At 44.4% G+C, this 17,385-nt stretch overlaps 1 pseudogene; it reads right to left on the reverse strand.

The window, feature by feature from the left end:
* Window positions 1-1,395: 1,395 nt before the first annotated feature.
* Window positions 1,396-17,163, reverse strand: LOC137346032 (zinc-binding protein A33-like; annotated as a pseudogene).
* Between the last annotated feature and the right edge of the window lie 222 nt (window positions 17,164-17,385).

Consider the following 17,385-nt stretch of genomic DNA (forward strand, 5'->3'; position numbering starts at 1 on the left):
GTCCTTTCGAGACAGTGAGGCAGTTTTTGAATGCAGAGGCCAGGTCATCTGACCTTCGGCGGCCATATTTGAAGCACATTGTCCCCTTTTTTTAAAGGAAAAGTCAATTTCAAAGAGTCCACATTAAATAAAGCTCATATCTTAAAAGTTGGGAACACGATATGTCTTTACTGGGCATAACGTGTGCTTTTGCAATTGACGCCTTTGCTGATGGGGAATTGTCAGTGCCATTTGTCTGATATAGGCGGCTGCCCAAGATGCAGGGAGACGGTGTGAAGGGTGCGGACTGTACCTGTGGAATCAGATGGCAAGAAAAATCTTGCAGCGAGAGGAGAAAACTGGGCAAAAATGATGACCATCATTTGCATTTATATCGTACCTTTAATATAGAAAGCGACATCTGCAGGCACTTTACGGAGCAGTAGAGGTACTGATTCTGAGCCTTTGATACCGTGTGAGGAGAGGCGACTGAACACTCGGTTGCAGAGATGTGTTTTGAAAAGGCTCAACAATCAGTCAGTATTGGACAGGACCTCGTCTGCAGTTAACAGTTATGGGAGGTGACTGAGTGAAACACAATAGTTTTGTGTTTATCAGTAGTTATTACATATGAAAATGTTTACAATGACGCTTGTTTTACGATATTCTATATTTTAATGAGACATGTAGTTCAATAATGCACATTGATGCTTGTACAAATGTAGAATGCCAAGGGGCTGATATAATGGACCAGATCTTGCTGGAGTGGGGCTTCCCACGGCATGCGCCATTAGTTAAAGTTTATCCTACACCCTTCAGCTTGAGTCTAATCTGTGCCTGAACTTGCTGGGAGCGTGAGCTGATAACAGTGCGGTGAGGGCAACAGAGCATCGGGACCTCAGTGAACATCAGGACCAACCTGAAAGAGTGAGATTTAAGGATTGAGAAAGAAACAGAGGAACGGCAGAGAAAGGAATAGGGTGAATTAGAGTCAAATCAGATACAGAAAGAGCAACAAACAGAGGGAAAGAAAGAGACATAAATTTTAATAATCTCCAAGAAGAATTTACTACTTTCAGGAATAAATTCGGCAGTTTAAATAGTTCTCTTTCAGTGCTGGTGTGTTTGATCGGCATTGCATGAACAATTATCATGTTATCCCTTAACTTTCTGTGGTGAGTTTAATGGGCAATTAATGTGTAAACCACCAGCAAGTTCTTAAAAATAAAGGAGAGGCTCAGAGCCAGATGCCATTCATATGAGGCACATGGCAAAATCGACCAGCAAATTCAGGAGATTCACAACTCACAATGTAACTCGTAACCTCCTGAACTTGCTGGGCAATTTGTGTTTGAATTACAGTGTGTGTCTTGCACTGGTGTTATTCCTCCAGTAAGATGTGGCCTAACTAACTCATTACAGTTTCAAATGGCATAGCTTAAGAGGTTCGGTGTTTCTCTGACTTACGTTCAACCAGGGATTCACGAAAGGGAAGAGTTTCTCGGTGAACGTGTCAGTGAAAGTGTACAGATGGGACATGCCATCAGCATTGTAAAAGGACACCTGCCCTCCCTCATAGTCCAGGTAGACCCCGATCTTCCTGGGCTTGGCCGTCAGTTTGAGGATAGTGGAGGGGGAGGTCAAGACCCCATATGTGTGCTCGTGCCTCTGACAGATGGTCCAGTAGCCAATCGAGGGTGTCAGCATGATCTGCCCCTTCCTATTGGCCGTCTCTAGGACCAACCCCAAGTCCCAGTCAGTCTTATTGGCCACCTCCACTTCCCAGTAGTGTTTCCCTGAAGTGAACCCCTGGCTGCTCAGGATGCGGGTGCATGGATTGGAATCTCTCTTGGCCGTTCGGTAGGTTTCTCCACTGATCACCAGTGTGCACCACGGTCAGGTCCTCAGACAGTACAAGCCTGGACTGCGCAGTTTTGGGATCCAGGGTGAGCGAAGCCGACACTTTTCATATAAAACAGGGAGAAGATTATAAGCATGTGACATCGGCAAGCGCAAAGCTAGAGGCTATCAGTATAAGACAGTCACCAAGAAATCCAGCAGGACATTCAGGAGAAACTTCTTTACTCAAAGAGTGAGGAGAATGTGGAACTCATTACCACATGGAGTGCTTGGGGTGAACAGTAAAGATGGGTTTAAGGGGAGGCTAGGGAGAAGGGAATAGAAGGTCATACTGATAGAGTAAGATGAGGAAGGATGGGAGGAAGCTTAAGTGGAGCAAAAAGGCTGGCATGGACTGGTTGGGCTGAATGGCCTCTTTCTGTGTGGTATATTCTATATAACTGCACACATTGTCACTGGAACATGAAATACAGAAATCCCTGGTGATACATCAAGAAGCTGTTAAAAGGCTTTGCACACAGTACACACTTTCTCCTTCCAACACATTTCTCCTCACATTTTATTGTTAACACTCCTCTTGTTACAAGATAACTCACCCTCCACAATGCTGCAGGCACACTTTTAATATTTTATCAATATTTTTTCTTCTCCCGATACAAGTGTATTGATTTCTTCCTCTGCTCTGGTTCTGTCTAGTGTTAGTACCTGCAGTATCTTTCCCACAGTGGGCTACCTTAATATATCAGCCTGCACAGGGACTGTTGGCAAGCTATATATATTCGACTGCAGGAGGCCTCGCAGCTCAGCCTGACCTTGCCCTCCTCTGGTGTCCACACTGGCGAGTGATGAGGGCCAGGGACCGTGGTTTATTGTTTGTTTCTGCCCAGCCTGAGACTGATTCGAGCTGAGATCAGCAAATTCTGCACAGACCCCAGAATGGATATATATGTTACAGGCTATGGAGGGTACATGAAGCAAGTCAGATAACTGGGGGTATAGTTTTCCCTGCATGTAAAGTTACAGAAAGATTGTTCTGTTACTAAACTAGGGAAACATCAAAGAAAACCTTCCTTCCATCCACCATATCAAATCAGTACAGGTGAAAGGAATAGAGGATTACAGTCAATCTATCAGCATTCACTGGCATAGAGGATTACAGTCAATCTATCAGCATTCACTGGGATAAAAACAAGAAATGCTGGAACCACTCAGCAGGTCTGGCAGCATCTGTGGAAAGAGAAGCAGAGTTAACGTTTTGGGTCAGTGACCCTTCATCGGAATTACAGTCGGATTACAGTCAATCTATCAGTGTTCACTGGGAGAGGGGATTACTGCCAATCTATCAGTATTCACTGGGAGATGGGATTACAGCAAATTTATAACTGGCAGAGAGGATTACAGTCAATCTATCAGTGTTAACTGGGAGATGGGATTACTGTCAATCTATCAGCATTAACTGGGAGATGGGATTACTGTCAATCTATCAGCATTCACTGGGATAAAAACAAGAAATGCTGGAACCACTCAGCAGGTCTGGCAGCATCTGTGGAAAGAGAAGCAGAGTTAACGTTTCGGGTCAGTGACCCTTCATCGGAATTACAGTCGGATTACAGTCAATCTATCAGTGTTCACTGGGAGAGGGGATTACTGCCAATCTATCAGTATTCACTGGGAGATGGGATTACAGCAAATTTATAACTGGCAGAGAGGATTACAGTCAATCTATCAGTGTTAACTGGGAGATGGGATTACTGTCAATCTATCAGCATTAACTGGCAGAGAGGATTACAGTCAATCTATCAGTGTTAACTGGGAGGTGGGATTACTGTCAATCTATCAGTGTTAACTGGGAGATGGGATTACTGTCAATCTATCAGCATTAACTGGCAGAGAGGATTACAGTCAATCTATCAGTGTTAACTGGGAGATGGGATTACTGTCAATCTATCAGCATTAACTGGCAGAGAGGATTACAGTCAATCTATCAGTGTTAACTGGGAGGTGGGATTACTGTCAATCTATCAGTGTTAACTGGGAGATGGGATTACTGTCAATCTATCAGCATTAACTGGCAGAGAGGATTACAGTCAATCTATCAGTGTTAACTGGGAGAGGGGATTACAGTCAATCTATCAGTGTTAACTGGGAGATGGGATTACAGTCAATCTATCAGTGTTAACTGGCAGAGAGGATTACAGTCAATCTATCAGTGTTAACTGGGAGATGGGATTACTGTCAATCTATCAGCATTAACTGGCAGAGAGGATTACAGTCAATCTATCAGTGTTAACTGGGAGATGGGATTACAGTCAATCTATCAGTGTTAACTGGCAGAGAGGATTACAGTCAATTTATCAGTGTTAACTGGGAGATGGGATTACTGTCAATCTATCAGCATTAACTGGCAGAGAGGATTACAGTCAATCGATCAGTGTTCACTGGGAGATGGGATTACTGCCAATCTATCAGTATTCACTGGGAGATGGGATTACTGTCAATCTATCAGCATTAACTGGCAGAGAGGATTACAGTCAATCGATCAGTGTTCACTGGGAGATGGTATTACTGCCAATCTATCAGTGTTAACTGGGAGATGGGATTACTGCCAATCGATCAGTATTCACTGGGAGATGGGATTACGGCAAATTTATAACTGGCAGAGAGGATTACAGTCAATCTATCCGTGTTAACTGGGAGATGGGATTACTGTCAATCTATCAGCATTAACTGGCAGAGAGGATTACAGTCAATCTATCAGTGTTAACTGGGAGAGGGGATTACAGTCAATCTATCAGTGTTAACTGGGAGATGGGATTACTGTCAATCTATCAGCATTAACTGGCAGAGAGGATTACAGTCAATCTATCAGTGTTAACTGGGAGAGGGGATTACAGTCAATCTATCAGTGTTAACTGGGAGATGGGATTACAGTCAATCTATCAGTGTTAACTGGCAGAGAGGATTACAGTCAATCTATCAGTGTTAACTGGGAGGTGGGATTACTGTCAATCTATCAGCATTAACTGGCAGAGAGGATTACAGTCAATCTATCAGTGTTAACTGGGAGAGGGGATTACTGCCAATCGATCAGTATTCACTGGGAGATGGGTTTACAGCAAATTTATAACTGGCAGAGAGGATTACAGTCAATCTATCAGTGTTAACTGGGAGATGGGATTACTGTCAATCTATCAGCATTAACTGGCAGAGAGGATTACAGTCAATCTATCAGTGTTAACTGGGAGAGGGGATTACAGTCAATCTATCAGTGTTCACTGGGAGATGGGATTACTGCCAATCTATCAGTATTCACTGGGAGATGGGATTACTGCCAATCTATCAGTATTCACTGGGAGATGGGATTACTGCCAATCTATCTGTTCACTGGGAGATGGGATTACTGCCAATCTATCAGTATTCACTGGGAGATGGGATTACAGCAAATTTATAACTGGCAGAGAGGATTACAGTCAGTCTATCAGTGTTAACTGGGAGATGGGATTACTGCCAATCTATCAGTATTCACTGGGAGATGGGATTACGGCAAATTTATAACTGGCAGAGAGGATTACAGTCAATCTATCCGTGTTAACTGGGAGATGGGATTACTGTCAATCTATCAGCATTAACTGGCAGAGAGGATTACAGTCAATCTATCAGTGTTAACTGGGAGATGGGATTACTGTCAATCTATCAGCATTAACTGGCAGAGAGGATTACAGTCAATCTATCAGTGTTAACTGGGAGAGGGGATTACAGTCAATCTATCAGTGTTAACTGGGAGATGGGATTACAGTCAATCTATCAGTGTTAACTGGCAGAGAGGATTACAGTCAATCTATCAGTGTTAACTGGGAGAGGGGATTACAGTCAATCTATCAGTGTTCACTGGGAGATGAGATTACAGCAAATTTATAAGTGTTCACTGAGAGAGGGGATTACAGTCAATCTATCAGTATGCAGTGGGAGAGGGGATTACAGTCAATCTACCAGTGTGCACTGGGAGAGAGGATTACAGCAAATTTATCAGCGTTCACTGAGAGAGGGGATTACTATCAATCTATCAGTGTTCACTGGGAGAGGGGAATACGGTCAATATATCGGTGTTTACCAGGAGAGAGGGTTTGATTTAGAGATACAGCACTGAAATAGGCCCTTCGGCCCACCGAGTCTGTGCCGACCATTAACCACCCATTTTTACTAATCCTACACTAATCCCATATTCATATCACATCCTCACCTGTCCCTATATTCCCCTACCACCTACCTATACTAGGGGCTATTTATAATGGCCAATTTGCCTATCAACCCACAAATCTTTGGCTGTGGGAGGAAACCGGAGCACCCGGAGGAAACCCACGCAGACAAAAAGAGAACTTGCAAACTCAGGCAGTACCCAGAATTGAACCCGGGTCGCTGGAGCTGTGAGGCTGTGGTGCCAACACTGCGCCACTGTGCTGCCTGTTAAATTCCACCAGTTGCTGTGGTGGAATTTGAACCCATATCCCCAGGGCATTATTCTGAGCCTCTCAATTACTAGTTCAGTGACATTACCACTATACCACAGGCATATATAAGATAGCTCCTAGTTCTACATTAGGGTCAATCTATCAGTGTTTACTGGGAGAGAGAGGATTGTGGTAAATCTGTCGGTGATTACCGGGAGAGAGGATTACAATGTACCAATTGCTGTTTACTGGCAGAGAGGATTTGTAGCATTCCATTCCAGACTGTGTATTGTAAGGGTCCCCTGAATACTCCCAACTCCAGGCTGTTGCTCACCACAGATTCTTTGTCATTTCCTCTCTTTTCCTGAAACCTGGGGAAATGGTTCATTAACAATTTTGTTTGAAATATTAAATGAGGCTGTTAAATTTAAATAAGCAGTCTGTGAATGTGTACATCGTGGTTTATAAATGCACGCTCACCTCTGTTTCAGTCCTTTCAGCTCCTGCGCACAATTACAAACACAACAGTTAATAATCAGCAAACCATTTTACTGTTCATAAACTGCCTTTTGTATTGGAGTGAAAAATCACATCTCCCTAATGTTCCAGGCATCGCCCCATGTCATACACAGACTAGAAAAAAAACCTTGCATTCATATAGCACCTTTCACAACCTCAGGACATCCCAAAGCGCTTTACCGTCAATGGAGTACTTTTGAAGCATTGTAATGTTGGAAACACAGCAACTAATTTGTGCATAGCAAGATCCCACAAACAGCAATGTGATAATGAGCAGATAATCTGTTTTTTGGGGGATAAATGAAAGCAAAATACTGCAGATGCTGGAAATCTTTTCATGTTTGTGCTTTGGACCAGTGCTGCCAATTAACACCCTCTCTGCACTAACGCTTTGTGTTTTAGCACAGCACTAACATACTGTTTACCTTTGCTCCATGATCTTCTGGTTAGTTATTCTCTGTGACCCTGTCCTATCAACACCTTCTCCTTGGCTATCACTTGACCCAAACCTTTATTTGCTTAAAACCTATTACATCTCGAACCTTTGCCAGTTCTGAAGAAGGGTCACTGACCTGAAACGTTAACTCTGCTTCTCTCTCCACAGATGCTGCCAGACCTGCTGAGTATTTCCAACATTTCTTGTTTCTTTGGGGATGTTGATTTAGTTATAAATATTTGTCAGGCCACTGGGGATAACCCCCCGTTCTTCTTTGAAATAGTGCCATAGGGATCTTGATAAAATGGCAGAGGATGAGGGTCTGATGATAGGGAGTGGGGAACAACCAAAATCCAAAGCCAAAAGAAGCAGAGAGCACAGAAACAGACAGCTCTGTCCTTTGATCCTTTATGCAGAGCAGGAAGCCACTGCTCTTTGACCCTTTATGAGACAGCAGTAGAAAAGGTGCTTGCCTGTGCTCAGTGCTGCTGTGGTGTGCAGCTGGTCACTACATCTTACACTACCCATTCTATATACCCATCTGACGTCCCCTTATATTGGGATTAATGGAAGGGAGATTTGGAGTTGGGGTCTGCGTATAATCTGTGGTTAATTCAATATCTCCCATTTTACACCATCGGCCAATGTTAAAATGACTGCCACTGTGTTATCCATTAATTGACAGAAACTCTCCTTACTGCCAAGCCCAGCACTGAAGTCACCATGCTGAGGTCGTCCATTATCAATGACTTCAATGGGAAGTGAATATTTGTGTTCAGCCCCTGTGTTCCCTCACACAGAGGCTACTTAGCCAGTTGAGACAGCTCCACGTTAAGTGGCAGCAAGGTGTTAAGCAGTCAGTGCCAATATCCGAGAATGTCAAGGACTGATATACCAATCGGCATGGTACCGGTCGACACCAGTTCTTCCAATCCCTTGGATTTACAGTTTGTTGAACTCCCATACATGCACACTTACTTGCCAAACTCGTCTCAACTCTTCAACGAAGCTGTCTCAGTCAGGAATTCAACTGGGTGGAGGCATTTTACCACTTGCACACTGCAGCTGCAGGTCAATTGTACAAGGAATCTCCACACACAACAACAAGAACAACAACTCATATTTATATAACGCCTTTAATATAATGAACCATCCCAAGGTGCTTCACAGGAGCGTTATCGAACAACATTTTGTCAATAAGACACATAAGGAGATATTAGGTGGCCAAAAGCTTGGTCAAACAGGTAGGTTTTAAGGAATGTCTTAAAGGAAGAAAGAGAAGGAGAGAGGCGGCGAGTGTAGGGAGGGAATTCCAGAGCTTTATGGTCTAAGCAGCTGAAGGTGAGGCCACCATTGGTGGAATGGTAAAATCAGGGATGCTCAATGTACTACACGGATCAGTGTTCCATTAATATTAAATGAGAATAGTAGACTTTGGGTCAAAATAACCCATTTGGAGTAATAGTCAATGACAATAAGGAAAATGTTCCCTTTATGGTCAAACAGGCCCATTCCCAGGCGCTCCCACGGCCTGGCTGGAAACGAAGACGACATCAGTGGCTCTCTAGTGTCTTGTCTGGTAGAAGCGCATGTGATACACCTGGAAATCATCTCTTTGATCTCCTTGGAAACACCAGGCCACCATACTGAGTTCTTTGTTCTTGCTCTACACTTGGTGATTCCTCTGTGCCCTTGGTGTAGTTTCTCTGGGATGTCCAATCTTAAAGCCTTTAGAATAACTAGTCTTTCGTCGTTGACTAGTAAGTCATCCACAATAGTAAGATGGTTGCATTGCTCGTAATATTTTCTTAAAACCAGGTTATTAGGTATATATTCTGGCCAACCTTCTTGGCAAAACTGTCTTTCTTTTTCACAGACTTCATCCTCTTTCTGTAGGTGTCTAATTTGGTGTAATCTTTGAGCAGTTGCCAGCTGATCTTCGGTTATAGCTAAAGCAAAGACTTCCACTTTCTCCAGAATGAGACATCTTCCACTTCACATATAATAATTGATACTCTTGTTAACATGCCAGCTGTCACGTGATGTTTCCCTGGGACATATTCAGCTGTGTTGTCATTAGACATAGTCAAAATCTCTGTACCCTTGGGGGTAATTTTGCTAGATCCTTTGAATTAAGCAATGTCACTAGAGGCATGTGGCCAGTTTCGATCTTGACCTTGAGGCCCAGTACCTGGTCCGAAAGTTTCTCGCACGCCCATGTTACTGCTAATGCTTCCTTTTCAATCATTACGTACCTTCATTTTGTCCATGACAGTGAGCCAGAGGCAAAGTACACAGGCCTGCATCGTCCATCTTTTTGAATCTGAAACAAGACTGCAAATAATCCTGTTGCTGATGCATCTGCTACAATAATGGCCGCTAGCTCTGGATCATAATGGGCTAATACTTCTGATGAAGTTTTTATTTCCTTGATCTTCTCAAGGTGCCCCAGCACCAGGCATTGCTGTTCTTTCGCGGTTGTTGTAAAGGCTCATTAACAGTGGCTAGATTTGGTGGGAATTTCCCTACCTGGTTAACCACACTCCTGAATCACTGCAAATCTGTTATGTTCTTTGGTTCTGTGAAATCCTTTATTGCCTTCGTTTTCCGTGGATCTATGTTAATGCCAGATCCATCAATTATGTGGCCAAGGAACCTCACTGTTGACATTTAACGTGAGACCAGCCTCTTGTAATCTGTGTAAACCACTTCTTACCCTTGTGTCGTGTTCTTCTTGGTTTTCTCCATGAATCAGAATATTGTCCATGTGGCAGATGATTCTCTCCAAGCCTTCCAGGATTCTTGGCATCGTCTGCTGAATATCTCTGGTGCTGATGCTACACTAAATGGCAATCTGTTGAATCTTCCTAAGGGTGTAATAAAAGTAGTTAACAATTTAGTCTGTTCGTCTAAAGGCAACTGCCAAAATCTGCTATTTGTGTCTAATTTAGTGACTATGGGCTTTTTCCCAATTTGGCAAGGCTGTCGTTGACTGACGCCATAGGGTGAATCTGTGACTTTTCTAATATTTGTCAGTTCCGAAAAAGGGTCACTGACCCGAAACGTTAACTCTGCTTCTCTTCCCACAGATGCTGCCAGACCTGCTGAGTGATTCCAGCATTTCTTGTTTTTGTTTCAGATTTCCAGCATCCGCAGTATTTTGCTTTTATTGCCATAGGGTGAATGTTTCTCTCTCAACAGTTTTATTGAGTTGGGTCAGGTCCACACAAATCCTAATAGACTCGTTTGAATTCCTTACAGGAACTATCCCAGAGCACTACCTAGTTGGTTTAGTTAGTGTGGCAATAACTCCTTGGTTTAGCATGGCATCGATTTCCTTCTTCACTTTTTCCAGAAGTGGGTGTGGGACCTTTTCTTGTTGTGAACAAACATACCGGTTCTGCCTCTTTGTTCAGGTTAATGTGATAGTCTCGTTTTACTTTCCCTAAGCCTTTGAATAATTTGGGAATTCAGCTCTAAAATCGCTGAGCTGTTTCTCTTGTCCCTTGATCTCTTCCATCCTGCATAACTGTTGTAAGGCTAAACAAGCTTTCTTACTGAGTAGTGAACAGGCTTGGTTCTTGATAACATACACGGTTTTCAGAATTGTGTTATTCCTGTGTGTAAAAGTTGTTTGTATTTCTCCTACAACCCTCATTTGAGTTCCTCCCGGCCCATATAATTTCTTATTGGTTTTTCCTAAGCCTTTCCTTCCTCAGCCATGGTGTTTTATCAGATAGGATAGAAACTGCTGCTCTTGTATCTAACTTGAAGTTGGTTTATTTTTCCCCACTAGGTTTCCTGCTTCCAGCAATCTTTGTTTTTCTCTTGCACTTCCCCAAGGGAGTATTGATTGCTTTTCTTTTACTTCATCTATTTTTTTGCTAGTCTGTAGTGTTGATTTTTTGCTGTGACAGACCTGCTGAAAGTGCCCCTTTTCTTGCATCAGAAACATTCAGCTTCCCAGGCCTCTCCCAGCCAGACCTACTGCAATTCAGTGTTGCTGCTTGTAGATGTCTCTCCCGCCTCTCAGGCTTTCTGGTGCTGTTATTCTCTGTCTTCTTCACAGACTCAACTGATTCTAGAATTTTCAAGGTTGTTCTCCCCCGATTCCCCACAAACTAATAGTCGATTAAATTTTCGGACCTCTGACTGCTTGCTCAACAGAACGGACTTTTGCAAAGTTAAATCCTCTTTCAAATAAAGCTGGTCTGACAGCACTTCGTCTATGACCCCAACTACTATTCTATCCCAAATCAGTTCTTCTCACAAGCTCCCGTAGTCGCAATCCTCTGCTATTTTATACAGATAATCAATGAATGAATCGATACTTTCACCAGCTTTTTGGGTGTGTTTGTTGAATTTCACCCATTCCAAGATAACATTCTTACTGATCTTAAAGTATCCTCCAAGGCTTTTATTATTTCGCCATACGGGGTTTCCTTTTCATCCATCCCCAGAGTAGTTAAAATGTTGTCTGCGCTGTCTCCCATGGCATTGGATAGACATATGGATGTAAATGGAATAGTGTAGGTCAGATGATCGGCGCAACATCGAGGGCCGAAGGGCCTGTACTGCGCTGTAATATTCTAATATTCTAAAAAAAAAATAAAGTACTGACTTGTTCCTTGTCTGGTTGTGCTGCTGGACCCGATGCAGAACTGTACCTGTTGAATCTTCGGATCCATTTTGGCCACGCCTCGGCCTGATTGGGTCCCACCGCTCGTTCGAAGCTCTCCAGTAAGGGTATCAACTTTTCCGTGCTTCTCTCCGATGTTTTCGATATTTTCTGTCTTGACCCTACAAAAGTTGTTTTTAACCGCTGCCACCATATACTATACTGGTCAATGTGCCATTAATATTAAATGAGAATAGTAGACTTTGGGTCAAAATAACAGGAATTTATTTATAGGGTTCTTATCTTTAAGGCATCTACATTAACACTGAACCACACCAGCTTCAGACTCCGTGACATCACATCCTGTGATGATGCTTTAGCTCAATATGCATAATCTACCCAGCAACAGTTTATGCACATTATACTACACTCAAGAGGCCAGAATTGGAGGAGTGAGAGAACTCAAAGGGTTGAGGGGCTGGAGGAGATTACAGCGATAGGGAGGGGCGAGGCCATGGAAGGATATGAAAGCAAGGATGCGAATCTCCTACTGTAACAGCAGGTGACCAGGGGAACTGCGGAGAAATGGAGTAAGTTTTGAAATGGCCACTTGTGCCAATTCTCCATGATTTCTGTCGGTCTCTTGCCCGCGGGAGAGCAGGAAATGCACCGGGTGCGGGCGCAATGGGCAAGAAGAGAGAAATAGGCAAAATTCCGGAGTGGCTTCTAAATTGCGGGTTGCTTTTCCGTGGCTGCAGAATATTGGGAGCCACGGGGTACTGCAACTGCTTCATTACCTTCAGAAAGGTGCAGTCACCTTGCTGAGCGATTCCTGCTTACCAGACCCTCTTGATGGCCATCAAGTTTTGCTCCATTGATTGCAGGCAGTGCTCTGTCTCTTGCTTGAGCTCTTTGCTCTTTGTCTGTGAGGAATTGATGCATTTTCAAGAACTCCGAGGAAATGTGATGCAAAAGAGTCCCAGAGGTTGCCTTTGAAAAGAAACAGGATCGTTCTCACATTAATCCGAGATGCCGTCAAAAGCACACCACACAGCTGAAAGTAAATTCAGCTCTGATGAAAACGAATGATGGTCAAAACGAACCAATGAGAGAGGAAATGAAATGCACAAATAATTGGGAGGATGATTAGGAATGAAATTTCCGTCTGATTTCCACAAAGAGAAAGTGAATGTGTTATTCTAATATTTGGCTAACAGTAGTGGAAACGGGAGCTTTGCTGCCTTAATAATGAGGGCAAGAACTATTCTAGAAAGGGTCATAAAGACGGGGCTCAATGGATACTGGAGAGGGTGCAGAGGAGATTCACCGGGATGTTGCCTGGGCTGGAGCATTTCAGCTATGAAGAGAGACTGGATAGGCTCGGGTTGCTTTCCTTAGAGCAGAGAAGGCTGAGGGGGGATCTGATTGAGGTGTACAAGATTATGAGGGACATTGATAGGTTAGGTAGGAAGAAACTTTTTCCCTTAGCAGAGGTATCAATAACCAGGGGGCATAGATTTAAGGTATGGAGCAGGAGGTTTAGAGGGGCTTTGAGGAAACATTTTTTTCACCCAGAGGGTGGTTGGAATCTGGAACACACTGCCTGAAGAGGTGGTAGGGGCAGGAACCCTCACAACATTTCAGAAGTGTTTAGATGAGCATTTGAAACGCTATCACATACCAGGCTACGGGCCAAGTGCCGGAAAATGGGATTAGAATAGTTAGGTGCTTGATGGCCGGCACAGACATGGTGGACCGAAGGGCCTGTTTCTGTGCTCTATAACTCGATGACTCTATGACAGGAAAATTCAAGTATAAATTGAGCTACTGAGGCATGAACTGGGATCTGCTCCCATGCAACGGATTCACTTCAAATCAAATTATAATTGAGACAATGAGGTGAAGAGTCAAAGGCCATTAGTGCAACCAAGTTCCTAAAGAATAGGTGAAGGGGTGAACTAAAGTAAAGAGATGAAATGAGACCGAGTTTGGGGATATTGCTGGACGATGGCGAGGAGAAGAGTTTCACAGTTTTGGAAGCCTGTGAGTGACTGAATCAGAGTTTGTTTATAATGCGTGAGACTATGGGAGTGCCACTGAATGCCAGCATGTGGGTGTTGAGTTAACGGCAACCACACTGGCCAATTGACAATGGCCAGTGACTGGGAGGACCTGCTGTCCTCTTAGTGTTCTCAGTGGGAGGCGGTGGCTCGAGTGGCTGATCCAATATGGCCTGTTGTTCACCCTCAGCTTCTTTGATGTTAACAAGTCCCTCATTCTGACAAAGCTGCTCTTGGCAATCTCAATTCAGAATTTGTGTTAACGCCAAAGAAACTGACCTTGAATCTTAAGAAAAGAATGCTGAGGAGCTACATTTTGTCATCTATGTTATATGCCTCGGAGGCATGGACAACAAGCAAGGAGACTATTGACAAGCTGAATGCAGTCGAGATGGGGACACATAGAAGGATGCTCCACATATCCTACACAGACAGGAAGGCTGATGAGGAAGTGCTGGAAACGGCTGGAGAAAAGAGAAAATTTGTGGATAACAACAAAGGAAGAACAATACAATACTTCAGTCACATCATTAGAACAGAAGGTAGGCAGACACAGTTATAGATAGGTAGCACCAATGGCAAACGTAGGAGTGGGAAGCAGAGAAGAAAATGAATGATAGATATAATGGACTGGATGCAGTTGATCTATGCAGAATGTGTAAAGACAGCACAGGATAGACAGGTGGAAATCCATGGAAGTCAGCCTTCTGGGAAGAAGATGACACCAATGAATGAATGAATGAACACCCTCAGCAGGAGTGAAATATCCCTCCCCCGCTCCGAGTGAGTGACACGGCGGAATTAAACATACCTGCAGCTTGGAAATCTTCTCCTGTTGATGGATGATGAGGAGACTCCTCTTTCTCTGCTTCCCTTCTTCAGTTGTTGAAAGCTCAGTTGATGCTTAAGAAGATTGAAACGAACAGTTAAAGTACGTGTGCTCACTAAAAACCCAAATACAGCGTGCCCAGAGATCACTAATGTGAGGCCCAGGCAGCCACAGCAAGAGAGCCTGCAAACTCACATTTATTTGAGATAGACTTTTCCTGCCTGCCAGCCATTCCATTTTTAAACACTTGACCTGGCTCATTCATGCCACCCAACTGGTTCATTAATGTCCTTTAGGGCAGGAAATCTGCCGTCCTTACCTGGGTCCGACCTATACACGACTCCAGACCCACGCCAAGGTGATTGACTATTAACTGCTCTCTGAAGGGACAAGAGAGATACTCAGTGGGATTAAACTCAGAGCCACGTGGGGTGGCAAAGAAATGCTGGCCTTGCCAACACCTCCCACATCCTGAGAATGACACAAGCTGTTCAACTTTTCACTCGGTGTTTGGCACTGCTGCCCAGTGTACCAACCTCTCCTCACTCCCCTGTGTCCTGCTTTTCTCTGGCTCGGCAGGTACAATCGGAATATCATTCTCAAGCTATAGGGCAGGCCCCTGATATCTCTCCCCCGAGTCATTGATTCTCAGTGAATGTTACAGCAGCCTAGTTGAATTCAGAGTATTGGGGGGGGAGTGGGGGGGGCGGAGTGCAAGGGGCAAATCACAGCCAAGGCTGTTTTTATCTCCACCTGATGACTGCACACCTTCCAGTGGGGAAAACAGTCAGGGACTGAAGCCCTTTGTTCATCACCCACATGGGCAGATTCACCAAAGAAGGTTCAGAAGTGGAAATATCAGCTAACTCAGACTGAGCTGCGAAAACTGCGGTGATGTGTTGTTCAGTCCTACAGGACTGAACATACTCAGTAAAGCCGAGGGCAAATTTTAACACTTACTGGCCCATGGAGTGAAGTTGGGGGAGGGGCTCCTTTAGCACATACTGACTGGCCCAGGGAGAGACAGTTTGGAGGGGCTCCTTTAATAGTTACTGACCCATGGAGCAACAGTGGGGGATGGGCCCCTTTAACACATACTGGCCCAGGGAGAGACTGTAGGGGAGGGGCCCCTTTAACCATTACTGAGCCATGGAGCGAGGGTGAGGGAAGTTAATTCTTAACTGTTAATGTTTAACAGTTAATATTTACACCCGCACTCTTTTACAACTCCACATCCTTTTACAACTCCGCACGAGTTTCATCTCCACAGGACTTTCCACCCCACACGATTTGTTCTCTCTGCACGATTTTACACTCCACACGATTTGTTCTCTCCCCATGATTTTACACTCCACACAATTTTACACTCCGCACGATTTTACACCTGCACAATTTTACACTCCACACTATTTTACAACCTATTGATTTGTTCTCTCCACACGATCTTACCCCCACACAATTTTTGTCTGCATGATTTTACACCCCATTGAAACAATGGGCAGTTCTGTCAGGCGTAGTGTCGAATCCGTGTCCAAGACAATGCTGTGGGATTCCTGCTTTGAGGATCTAGTTGAAAGGACCTCTCTGATAGGGGAAGTACCTGAGCAGAATGGCCCTAATGGAGCTCCGTTTTTTTTAAAGAGATACAGCACTGAACCAGGCCCTTCAGCCCACCGAGTCTGTGTCGACCAACAACCACCCATTTATACTAATCCTACATTAACCCCATATTCTTTACCACATCCCCACCATTCTCCTACCACCTACCTACACTAGAGGCAATTTACAATGGCCAATTTACCTATCACCCTGCAAGTCTTTAGAGGTGGGAGGAAACCAGAGCACCCGGCGGAAACCCACACAGACATAGGGAGAACGTGCAAACTCCGCACAGGCAGTACGCAGAACTGAACCCGGGTTGCTGGAGTTGTGAGGCTGCAGTGCTAATCACTGCGCCACTGTGCCGCCCAGTTAAGCTGACCAACCTTGTATCTGGCAGCTGCCTGCTGCAGCGGCAGGAAGCTGTGCTTTGAATGCTTTGGTTCATCTCTGCAGATGATGCAGATCAGCTCCTGGTCATCCTCACAGAATAGCTTGAGCCCCTCTTCATGCTCCGGGATGTACAGGCTGCTGCTCTGCTCCCGCTGCTGCTGCTGCTCCAGCCCGTGCAGCTTCTCGACTGGGTTAGCCAGCACACGATTCTCCTTCAGAGCCTTACTGGGGAGGACCATCCGGCACTCAGGACATGACAACTTGGGCTCCCAGCACTTGCTGATGCAGAGCCGGCAGAAGTTGTGCTCACACTCCAGCCTCACTGGCTTCACAAACAGTGAGTGACAGGTCAGCTCCTCTGCCAGACACAGGACCTGCTGCTGGCTGGATGAAATTGCCTTTGTGATTTTTCCTGCCATTGAAAAAGAATTATGTACTGACCAAAAGAATTTGTTTCAGTTTCGTTTCTGGCTGTTGCCAGTTAACCCTCTGTGGCCAGTAAAAGGCTGAAACTGACAGGATCGTATGGCACATTAATTCTACTCTCAAACTGATTTTTGGGGTATACAACAGCAAATCTGCCCCCCCCCCTTTAGTTTCCCAATGGAGGCTGGGGCCAATTGTTTTATATATATGTGTATAAA

Source organism: Heterodontus francisci, chromosome 29 (assembly GCF_036365525.1).
Source record: "Heterodontus francisci isolate sHetFra1 chromosome 29, sHetFra1.hap1, whole genome shotgun sequence".
In the NCBI taxonomy this organism is placed as follows: Eukaryota; Metazoa; Chordata; class Chondrichthyes; order Heterodontiformes; family Heterodontidae; genus Heterodontus; species Heterodontus francisci.